This window comes from Sinocyclocheilus anshuiensis, unplaced genomic scaffold (genome assembly GCF_001515605.1).
Source record: "Sinocyclocheilus anshuiensis isolate Anshui unplaced genomic scaffold, SAMN03320099.WGS_v1.1 scaffold1166, whole genome shotgun sequence".
Lineage (NCBI taxonomy): Eukaryota > Metazoa > Chordata > Actinopteri > Cypriniformes > Cyprinidae > Sinocyclocheilus > Sinocyclocheilus anshuiensis.
Genome location: NW_015536532.1, coordinates 158,747 through 170,405, shown reverse-complemented (window position 1 = coordinate 170,405; position 11,659 = coordinate 158,747). Strand labels below are relative to the sequence as shown.

Here is an 11,659-nt window from a genome sequence, read left to right as displayed (position 1 = left end):
GTGTGTTTTTGTGGTCTATATATATATATATATATATATATATATATATATATATATATTCCAAAATTTGCACTCTCCTTATTTTTTCATATGACAGCAAAACAAGAACTATATGAACTGTCATTTTACCCTTAAATTTAGCAAAAGGTTAAAGTCCTTAAAGAAGGAGCACCAAGCAGCTATAACTAAAATTTTTGGAGAAGCCACATTTATTTAGCGAAAAAAAAAAAAAGGAGGTAATTTACTTATTTTTGCAGAGGTTGTTTGAGGAAAAGCAGACATGTTGAGTTTGGACTGTACATCTGTGTTACACAAATTTCCCTGACCTCCTCAGGGAAAACTAGTCCTCTCCAAATAAAGCTAATGAGTCAAAGATTTATTTTGTTTGCATAAACACAAACATGTGTAATTGTTATGTTACACTGAATGGAAATTCAGATTGATGAAAGATTGGAATAAATTATTTGTTACTGTGGATTCTCTCAAGTTCACCTGCAGCACCAGGCTGTTTACCATCTTTTCTAAGATGTGGTTTCCTCCCCACTTAGAGACACACAGAACAGAGCGTACAGCCATAGAGCTCAGAAATGCAGTCTAGTACACACCGTACCATGCTGCCTCAGAGCTCAGTCTCCAGAGGCTATTTCTGGGCAGAGAATCGATCTGCATGTAGTGGAGTCTGGGTAGCTGGTCGATAGCAGCCTATTAAAGAGATGTACCTGCTCAGGCTGGAGTACCACTATATGCGGTCACTGGCTTGAGCCGCACTATCTTCTGGTATGTAGAAGAGCATGTGTGTGCGTCTTTCGTGATTTGTGCTTAGTATTAGTAGGAATTCAATACGGCTACTTACACAATTGTCAATTTATTATAGACCACTGAGGCACTTTACTGATGTGTAGGGACAGTCTTTCACACAAGTAAACAAAATGACTGAATTTAGAGTGTCTTATTAGCGTATCCTCTAGTATTTAGAGTCCAGTAACTTAGATGTAGTTTGTTCTGTTTGGAGCGTACATACTCTGCACTGTGTAAATTTGACTGTCACGTCATAGTGCTCTGATGGTGGATTGTTTAAGGTTGAGGTGTGGCCATGAGTAAAGGAACGCAAAAGGTGTGTTGACCTAAGCTGCTTTGGCACCACCCATATAGAGGACCAAATAGAGGGCCAAAGTTTTAAAGGTGATGTGTTAAGTTTTGTTAAAATAATTCCTATCCCAGCTTAATATACACAGACAACCAGAGATAAACCATTTGTAGGCTCATCCTCATGCCGTTCCAAACCTCTACGATTCTCTTTCTTGTGCGGAACACATATTTTAAAGATTGTCAAGGTTCAGACAACATTGGAACCCATTGGCTTTCACTGTATGTACAGAAACATTCTTAGAAAATATCTTCTTTTGTGTTACAAAGAAGAAATATACAGGTTTTTGGAACAACTGGAGAGTAAGTAAATGATAACATACTTTTCATTTTTGGATGAACTGTCCCTTTAAAGCTTTGCTCAGAATATTGATTTTTTTACTATATGGATGCATTGGACAGACTCAGTGATCCATGCACACTAATGTTACACCTTCTTTTGAGCTTTCATGTGCTTTATTAACACAATGTTGTAAGATCTGAAGACAACACAGTGCTACTAGCCATCCCACAGCAGACAATGAATCAATAAACCAGCTTTCTGAAATACACAACGATCATCCAAAAGAGGGGCGGTTTGATCTTATCAGCATTCAGAGCACCTACAACACGCTACCCGATTTCATACCAGATATATACATTCCCTCCTCCCTCGTGCATTGTGCTGTGAAGCATGCAGCTTGACTTTTTTTTTTTACACTTTCAGAGACCTTCCGATATCCTGACATGTTCTCTCATTATGTATGACTGTATTGTATTGGTCGGCACCACTCCCTCCCCTCTTTACTGAAACACCTCGCCTGACCCGTTCCTTTAAAAGCAACTATTCAATCTTACGCCTCATTTCCAAATCCGCCTCCCTTCCTAATACATCTTACGGCTGATCTTTGGAGTAAGGGTTCAGACAAAAGCCTGACACAGGCCTATCCTACATCAGCTCCCGAACCCGTGGGGGAAACATGTGGCTGTGACACACACTTCAGCAAGTACGGCCGTGTCTCAGGCTCAGGAGACTCAAGGCCAGTTTGGTTTTTATCACTTGATTCCCATCAATCCTCAGCTCCCAAGGACGGCGTGTTCTGAGTGCAGGGGCTTCCCTCCAGGGATCGCCTGTTCCCGTGATTCATCCCCTCTCTCCTCTTATCTCGGCTAAAGTCAGAGCCATGTCGCGTTTAGTCACCCACTTCGTCCTTGTTGGCCCGACTGCTGTTACTCACGGCTTATTTTAGGCTACAGTTCTGGCTGCCATGGGAGGTGTGGCTTGGCCTTTACACTCAGATGACACAGGCGGTGCTCTCTGTCTTTAGACTTGTCTGTTGGCTGGCGTGGAAATGGGAAATTTTTTGGTTTGTCTGGATTGTCTTTCGTGCTTTCTGTCTGTTTAGGTGGCAGATTTGTAACTAAATTTGTAATTTTGTAATTGATAAATACTTTCTGCAACTGAAAGTCAGTCATTCGTCAGCAAAATCCCCCTGAACAGTGTAAACATTGTGGCTCTGTAGCGTTCCCAAATCATTGTTCTGTTTGTTTGAGCTAGTGTTGTCAAAAGACCCGGTATTTCGGTACCAAGTCGGTACTAAAAAAATGTAAACGTTACGGTACCAGGTTTTTTTAAGTACCGGTGGTACCGAGTACCCGGTCAACCCGGTTCTTGATGCGCTATCCGAAAGCTATCCTCTTCCGGTGTTGCCAAGTCCGCAGTTTTCCCGCGAAATTGGGCTGCTTTAACACTGTTGCCGCGGGTTGAAAAGCGACCCCATTAACGTGATATTTAGCCCCTGGAATGCGAATTTTACCAGGGGAACCCCGCCAAAAAACGCGTATTTTATCCCCGGAACGCGATTTTTACCGGTTTTTGTGTTTTGCTTTGGTACCGAAATTGGTACCGAGAACCGTGGATTTTCACTGGTATTGGTACCGAATACTGACATTTTGGTACCGTGACAAAACTAGTTTGAGCATTCCGACCAGCCCATATAGCAACACTGACTCAGCCAATTGCGTGAGTTTGAGGCGGGGCTATCTGTTTGACTGACCAATGACAGACGACGTGATTGTTCAGGAAACCTGTTTGTAAACAATCATTAATTTTTGCAGTTTCAGTTGTGTTAGTTCTTTTCAATGGTAAAATACTTTTGTTTTGTCCTAGTTTGCGCAAAGATAACTTTAGAACGTTGCTGTTTGATTGAGCTGCACAACTTATAAGCTTGAAACTGAACCAATGGCATGAGTTTAGGGCGAGGCTGCCTGATTGTTGCCAGGCAGAAAAAGAGACTTTATAAAGAAGAAACTCTTGCACATGCATGAATGAGGACTCTATGCTCACCGGCTACCTACACGTTTCTATTAAAATTTTAGTGCTAGCTGACAGAATCGTGTTCTCTCATAGCAAAGAAACAACATTTTAGTGTATTATTTTAAAACTCAGTGTTTTAGTAGTGATGAAATCCAGAAACTTTAAATACTTTTATTGGATTGTTGGATTGTGTCAATATTGTTTGTTTTCTGTTGTGTGACACTTTCTCAAGATTTAATTTTGTGCAGTATGTCCATACACTGCTCTGCGTTGGTTGCTGAGGCTAAATATGGAAGTGATCATGCTTAAATTCAAAACTGTAACATTCAATATATCAGCTCTGCCTTACAGTTAAAAGAGCACTCCGCTTTAGAGTCATTAACTGTTTGTTTACTCTTATATGTGCCTTTGCATTAGCTGGATATTTTTGTTGCATGTTGTAAGCTAATCACTATTTATGAAAATTTTTTTGTCAAATTGTGTGCCTGATGTGGAATATATTATTTAAACATAACATTGACAATATTAGAGATTTTAGTCTTTCCATTTTCAAATAGGCCTATATATTATAAAAGATATAACCAGCATGGCTGCCAAGTAAACTGACTTGCTTTAAAAGGGACTTTTACAAAAGGAGTGTTCGGAAATCTGTTTGGAAACTTTTCCTTTTTAGCTCCATTCATCGCCACTAAAATGTAGACACATTTTAATGTGTGTGAATTATCTAGATGAAAGAGATCTCTTGACATTTGAGTTTGGTGGCTGTTTTTCCATTATGCTATATAGATTGGTGTCGTTTAGTGAAGGAGCCCATCTGCTCAGGATTTTTAGATTGCTATTTTGGACAGGTGTTGACATAAAGAATATACACAACCGAAAGTCACCCTGTTGAAAGATATACACACTTACTCAAGTGACTTTTGTATGGCCAGTCTTGCACATATATTTTTATATCTCTTTATTTCTGTGTCCATCTCTGTCTCTCTTTCCCTGCCTCCCTCTGTTCTTTCTTTTCTTATGCATACAGAATGACTCCCCCCCCCAAGACCTCCCAATGTATCTCATTCAGACCCCACTATAGAAGATTGTTTTGCAGAGTTCAGCGGGTAGAGGTGCTTCATCTTGTGTCACTAGAGGGTGGTCCTATTTAGATAGACCAGGTTGAGGGGGATAAGGGTGACCTTTAGCCTTTACAGGGTCATCATCCATTAGGAAGTGATGGGTGGATGTCACTAGTCACCCTGCTATGACAATTTGTCTTCTAGAATATTTTTTTTTCTGTCTCTCTAACTGCTCTTGTCAAGCTCAATCTACTCTTCCAAAAAAAAACAAATAGGTGATGCCCCTTTCAGATTGAAGCCCACACATCTCTGTTGTCTCCCCTGATCTCTTATGTTCTTTACCCTGCTCTCTCTCTCTCAACAGACAGCTAATAAAGTGTCTGGCAACCTTTGGCATATTAGCTATCAAAAAATGCAGTTTCTTTCTCAGTTTTATCAGAAATTGTGCCAGTGCTTCTGAAAAGACTCGGGTCAGTCAGGGAAACTGTGGTCTCATGACTCCAATGCCTCCCATGCATCTGTTCTGCTCTGCGGTCTTGCGTAATCGTTTATGTAATGACAGGTGTCGTTTTAAACTGCGTAGCTGCATAGCAGTTAATTCCTGGAAAGCAATTTCTGTTCAACAACACTGTCATCATGTAATCCGAAAAACACGACAGATGCGATTAAACGACAGCTCTGACTAGAAAGCAGATTACCTATGGGTAAAAAATAAACCCAATCAACCAAGTATGACATCTATACGGTAATGAAAGCCACAAGCGTGTCAACAACATAATGACCTCAAAAGCAATAGGAAGAAGTGAGAAATTATATTTTAATCATAAGAAAAACAAAGCCTATAATTTAGGATTATTAAGTTTTTTTTAATGACATTATTTAATGAAAAATTAAAAGTACTTTTTACTCCAATGCTCATTACCTTAATGTGAAAAAAAGTCTGAGACCACTTATAAAAATTATATTTAATGTTAAAAAAATCAGTATAGTATTTTATACCCAACTGTATTATTTCAATTGATCCTGGCTGTGAAAATTCATCTAAAGTAGTGTTGTCACGGTACCAAAATGTCAGTATTCGGTACCAATACCAGTGAAAATCCACGGTTCTCGGTACCAATTTCGGTACCAAAGCAAAACACAAAAACATGCTAATTGAACAACATTTTTATCGTTTTTCAACCCGCGGACATGAAAAACAACCCACGGCAACAGTGTTAAAGCAGCCCAATTTCGCGGGAAAACTGCAGACTTGGCAAAACCTATCTCATAATTAGATTTTGAGACTTTAGCCTGGATTTTACAGACAGGGTCACTTATGTCAATTAATTTTTGTTTGAAGTCTGTATCCTGTAATGTATGCTAATTTTAACCAAAATATCATGCTATAACAATGAGTGTTGTTAAAGCCTCTTTCCGGCTTGTGCTTGATAGAGATGTCAAAAGCCTGGAAGAGCTCCCATCTACAGGAGACGCTTGGCTTTTTATATAACAGAAATAGAAGGAATCTGGTGGGTTGGGAACAGTGTGTTTCGCTGCGCTATTGCCGTCACCCTTTTAAAATGTCATGCACTCTCACCATCTGAAGGTCGGGATGGGTGATGGAGCACTGTTGATAGCAGAGCACTCGGACAGAACAGGTGACCTGCTGACAAAGCTTGGTCATGTTTGTCAGACTGGGTAGATGGCACATGTGGCCTTAGCGCTGCGTGAAACGACATTTCAGTGTCCCTGAGCAAACAGCTCTTGAAGGCGCATTTGTATGCACCTTGTTTCAGAGTTTGAGTTGAGAGGGAGTGGACAGGTAACTTTGAACCAATCAGATTCTTCTGGATTGATGAGGTCAGATTTAGCAGACGCAGTGCTTGATATGGGCTAGATGGTTTCTGCTGTTTCTGTAGCTCAAACAGTAGAGCATGGCGATTGCAATGCCAAACCACACACAACAAACAAGGCCCAGGTTGTCAAATGACAAAATGCAGCTACCTTACACAAATGTACAAAAGGAAGTGTGTATCTGTATTTTTACTCAAAGTTTGCTAGAGTAAGAAAGTACCCAGCGGGGAACGAAATGAGGCAATAGCGGCCACGTAGACTTTCAGTGTTGATGGCAGAGATCCACTATCCAGTCTGTGCTGTAGAAAACGCAGCACATCCGACACGGAGGAAGCAGCCGGGTCGATATGAACATCATGGCACCATTTCTTCTGACGTAATTGTCGCGTGCACCGCATTTTATACTGCCGCTCGAGCTCGTCAGTATTTGCATGCGATTTGCATACTTCGCGTCAATTGGCCAGTCATTTGGACTGGCGTGAGCCAATAGGACTTCAGGAAAGGTTGGAAGGGAAGGAGTTCCCATAACGGAGAAGTATCTCCGTGATGTCTCGTGAAAGCTCGAGAGGGAACGAAATGTTATAATTTCATAAGTAAATGAGTAACGTTAAACAATTTAATAATGCAATTGAAAACAAGGTAATTCATATGACAACTAAAAACTAATAAAATGAATGCCGCGATTTCAATATTCATAAGGATTAATTTTTAGGTGTCAATACGTCAGTATTTGTACGTTTAGATGCGGAAAATACATCAGTATTGTACGTTTTAGTGCCTGTAAAAACGTAAGTAAATGTACGTTTTATAGAACCACATTTTACGTAAAATACATACGAATTATCATGAGATCACGTTGGTTTTTCATAACATTCACTGTAGTAATGATGGAGTCTAAAGACATTACCTCAGCTAACAGACACCCACAAATGCAATCACTCACTCACTCTTAAAGTACACTTTGTGGTGTTGTCAGGGTGGGTGAAGACAGTCTCTCTGACACACACACATGCATGCACGCACTACCTTTCACTGTCACATTTTTCTTGCTAAACGTTCAAACACAATAAGCATGAGCACATGATGAGACAGGAATTGTCAGAGTAAGAAAAATCACACTCTTCCATCTCTCCTCTTATATATCAGATGTGTAGCTGCAATCCTCCTGATGAGTTTGACCTCTAAAATAAGCTTCAGTAATCCATGAATCAAGACCTTCAAACTGTGAGAAACACGTGACTCTTTGTTGTCACCTCCTTTAGAAATCACAAAGCCCGTCACAAGATGACAAGAGATTCTTTTAAGTGGCTTCACTGGAGTATTCTTTGTCAGGAGCAGGAACCTTTGAAGTCCATGAATGAAATATTTAGTAATGCATCTAATGTTTAATAAATGTGCCATAGATTAACACTGAGGGCGGTGGGAAAAGGGTAGGTGATGTTATTTTTAGCCTTTAATTTGATTTATTTTTACCTTACAATATTCTCATGCCAATAATTTATATTTTGAGTTATTTTTCACATTAATGTTTTTGGAAAAAGTAGATTTACTACAGTTCTTATTGAAAACTCAGTTATTTCCACCACTGAAATTCAAATTACGAACAAGCAAAGAATATAATTGTGCAAATCATTTAAGTAAAAATAAGGAAAAGATCACAACATATAGCAGTTTTGAATACATTTACACACTTTATTGTAATATCATGAGCGATACTGAACTGATTTGTTAGGTTTGATTTTTATATGGCAGTATCATTATGCTTGTCAATCTTATGTGTCATATGCTACTTCCCTTTTCAGTCAAAACCTCTTCCTGAAAGAATAAAAAATGAAATATCTATGTCAGTTTCAATTAGTGTAGGTGTCTGGAGCAGAGAGAATATCCTCTCGTTTCTGTACTCAGGGCCCTAAACCTCTAAATCCTGTTCTCTTTTTCTCTTTCAGATGTTTCTCTCTGGTGCGGTGCTGTTCCTCTGGCTGTCTGAAGAGATTTAAGATGGAGAAATCCAGCAGCAGGTAACTCTACTCAGTCATTAAGGCTGTTTTATTTGGCCTCTTCTTAAAGGATACAACAGCAGGAGAAATGCAGAATAAATGAGGTAGGCGTCAAAAAAAGAGCACATAAAATGGATGCATGTCATATTTTATTTCCATGTAGCTTCTAATCAGATTGTAGCATCTTAAAGAGCGTTTCGAACGCCAACCAGGATATGAGCTTCATGTGGAGCCTGTTTCCCTCCTCCAAAATCCATCACAGTAAATCACGTCACTCTTACCACACAGCACAGCTCTGTTAGCACAGATGCAGAACGCTAAAATGGATACAAGTCTTCCTAAAACTGAACTAAGATGGCTTTGGACATAGAATTGGGTATGGATGGTTGAGACGTGTCCCTGCCAAGTTAAAAAAAGACCAATATTTAAAGTGACCACAGTTGTGTTTGAATGCAGTGCAAGTATTGAACAGTTATAAAAATGCAAAGTGATTGTGTGCTTTGTTTATGCTTGATGCCAAGAAGCTTTTGTGCATTTTTTCACTTTGTAAATTATTGGCTCAGGGTTTCTGCAAGTCTTAAAAAGTCTTAATTCACCCTTCCACAGACCTAAAAAGGTTTGAAATCAGAGCAGAATGTCTGAAATTCATAAAGTCATGGCATTAAATGCTGCATGCACTGCAAATAATAATGTCTTCCTCAGTATTTTTGTTTTGTTCTCCAATACAAGTATCTAAACGTCCTTAAATCAAGATACATTTACAGGAATGTTCTCTTAGATGTTTTTTTGAAAGCATAAACTTTCTTAATTGTTCAATTTCTGTCAGTGGTATATGAAAATGTGTTTTCCCTTTGAATGAAGTTGATTATCTTGAGCCCATGGGCAGATATTCGTTCATGTTTTAATGATAAACTTACTTAATTTTGATCAACTTCTCATAAAACAAGCCTTCTTGTTTTAGGACATTTTGCTTCTCAAGTAAATGTATCTTGATTTTTAAAGAATTTTTATCTTTTTCACTGGAAAACAAGACAAAAATGCTGAGAAAGAACTTTGTTTCTGCAGCATGATCAGAAAGTACAGTAAAGGTTATTTCTGTATTATATTGGTTGGGAGCAGAGATATTTAAGCTTTAAGGATTTTTTTCTTTTTTTACATAATATATTCCATTCAATTTATTCCTTACATTTTCTTTACAGACATAAAGATAGATATAAAATGGTATGTACAAGACTGGCAATACAAATGTCATAAAATGTCTTAAAAATCTTAAGTTTATCTTCGTAAAAACCTGCAGAAATCCTGTGGCTAAACTATAAGGAAACAGCAGCAAGTTGTTTGCAGCCTTTTTAGTTCACGTTTGTAGCCTCACGATGTTGATTAAACGTACTTTCTTTCTCGAGTTAAACACAAAATATATATATTTTTTTTTTTTATATTACTTTATTTATTTTCCCCATACAATGACAGTCAGTTGTGTCCAGTGTTGTTTTGGTCCCCATTGACTTTCAGTGTATGGATAAAAACAGTTCTCATGTTCTGCAGAAGAAAGAAAGTCTCAGAGGTTTGAACTGACTATTACTTTAACTTTTTAATTGCACTTTACTATACTTATGTTTCCAAGAAGGATTTATGTATACATCATATTTTTAGTTACTCCTAGTTCTCTCAACACATCTCCGGTGCAATTCACAAGCCATTTAATTAGTTCTCGATAACAAAAAGCAAACCAGATTCACATCAAAAGGAGCGTAATGACCCCACAATGCCTTGTCAGCTCCTAAAAAACATCACAAATTATTCATTGTCTCTTTCGCTCATTAGCATGTAGTTTACATCCTTTATAAGAAAGCAAAACATGTGGTTTCTCATCTCAGAGCGGTTCCCCCGCGGATCTGCAGAGAGAACTTGGCGAGCGCGCATCACCCCAAACACTTCAATGTTATCTTCTCTACTTCCTCCTCGTTCCCACTGGGACTCTCGTCCTCGCTTTGAAGTAGCTGCACTTGAAAAAGACATCTCATGCACGCTGAGAGGAGTAATATGAAAAAACGTCGAGAGGCTGCTCGAGTTAGAGGGATTTGTGGGTCAGACTCAAAAACTGCACGCAGCAGTGAAAGGATGTAATTGTTGTCGTTGCTCAAAATCAAGTGAGTGCCGTTACGAGAAAAGCTTCTAAGGCTAAGCGATGCCAGGAGAACCGCGCGCCGTCCGTGCAATGCGACACGCTGACTGTCTCTTCCGGCCCACTCGAAATAGCGAGACCTCCCTCCTCATTTGGTTGTGAAAACATCACTCAGTCTTGTCAGTGTGTGTCCTTTCATGCATATGATCTGGCAAACAAGTGGATCTCTCCCCCTATAGCTTGTTTGCATGTATAGTAAACGCTTTAATGTGCACCCGCTCTGCTCGGTTGCTGCTGGCTTCTTTAAACCAGCCTATTTTAGTTGTGATATTCGTTTGATGTTAATTGAAGCTGAGGGTAATGACAGCGCTGGCAGGCACACTTGTTCTACTTTGAGCCCAGAATCAAAAAGCAGGCTGCAGCTTCCTGCCATTTTCAGTATCTGACACGAGCGATCGTTTTCTATCAGACACCAGGGATTTCATCGGGGATAATATGATGATGCTATGGGCTGTCGTAATGAAGGTTTGTGTGATGGAGGCTTGTTTTGGCACGTAACAGCTGGCTGACATAAATTTACACTCTTAAGAAAAATGGTTCTAAACAGTACCAGAAAAGGGTTCTTCGGCTTGTAACAATAGCAGAACCCTTTTTAGTGCTAAATAGAACCTTTTTAATAGGGTTCCATATAGAACCATGCTTTGAAAATACTATATAGGACCTTATTGGTGTTATAAATAACCTTTTTAATGATAGTTTTTCATTAATATTAGTATGTTAATATCATTAATATTAGTATTATTTGTATACATTATTTATTAATATTATTTTTTACCCCTCTATCTGCCTGGTCTTATAATATCTTGAAGTGTCTATTAGGGTTTTACATAAAATCAACAACAATGTGTCAATTAGGTACTTTTTTTGATGACATTAAATTGTAGCAAAAATGACAGTGTTCTAACAACAGTTAATAGCAGAATACATTAATGAGTGACAATGGGCATTGAACATAAATAAATGCTTAAAGAAATAAAACAAAACAGAACATAAAATAGTGTATTGAAGACCAAGCTCCAGTGAATTATCTTCACAATTCTCTATGATACCTCTAAGTTAATCATTATCTGTATTTTGGTGTGATTGAATGGCAGTTTCTCTCTGCAGATGATGAGGTTGTAGGATGTGACAGCATCTG

The 11,659-nt window shown here is 38.7% G+C and overlaps 1 protein-coding gene across 2 annotated transcripts in view; it reads left to right on the top strand.

Moving 5' to 3' along the window:
* The window catches only part of rarab (retinoic acid receptor, alpha b), a 151,594-nt gene that overhangs the window by 23,577 nt on the left and 116,358 nt on the right, over positions 1-11,659 (top strand). For both annotated transcript variants that reach the window (XM_016494767.1, XM_016494776.1), the window contains exon 2: positions 8,286-8,357. The gene's annotated coding sequence lies outside the window, so the exon portion shown is untranslated. The remainder of the gene's footprint in view (positions 1-8,285; positions 8,358-11,659) is intronic.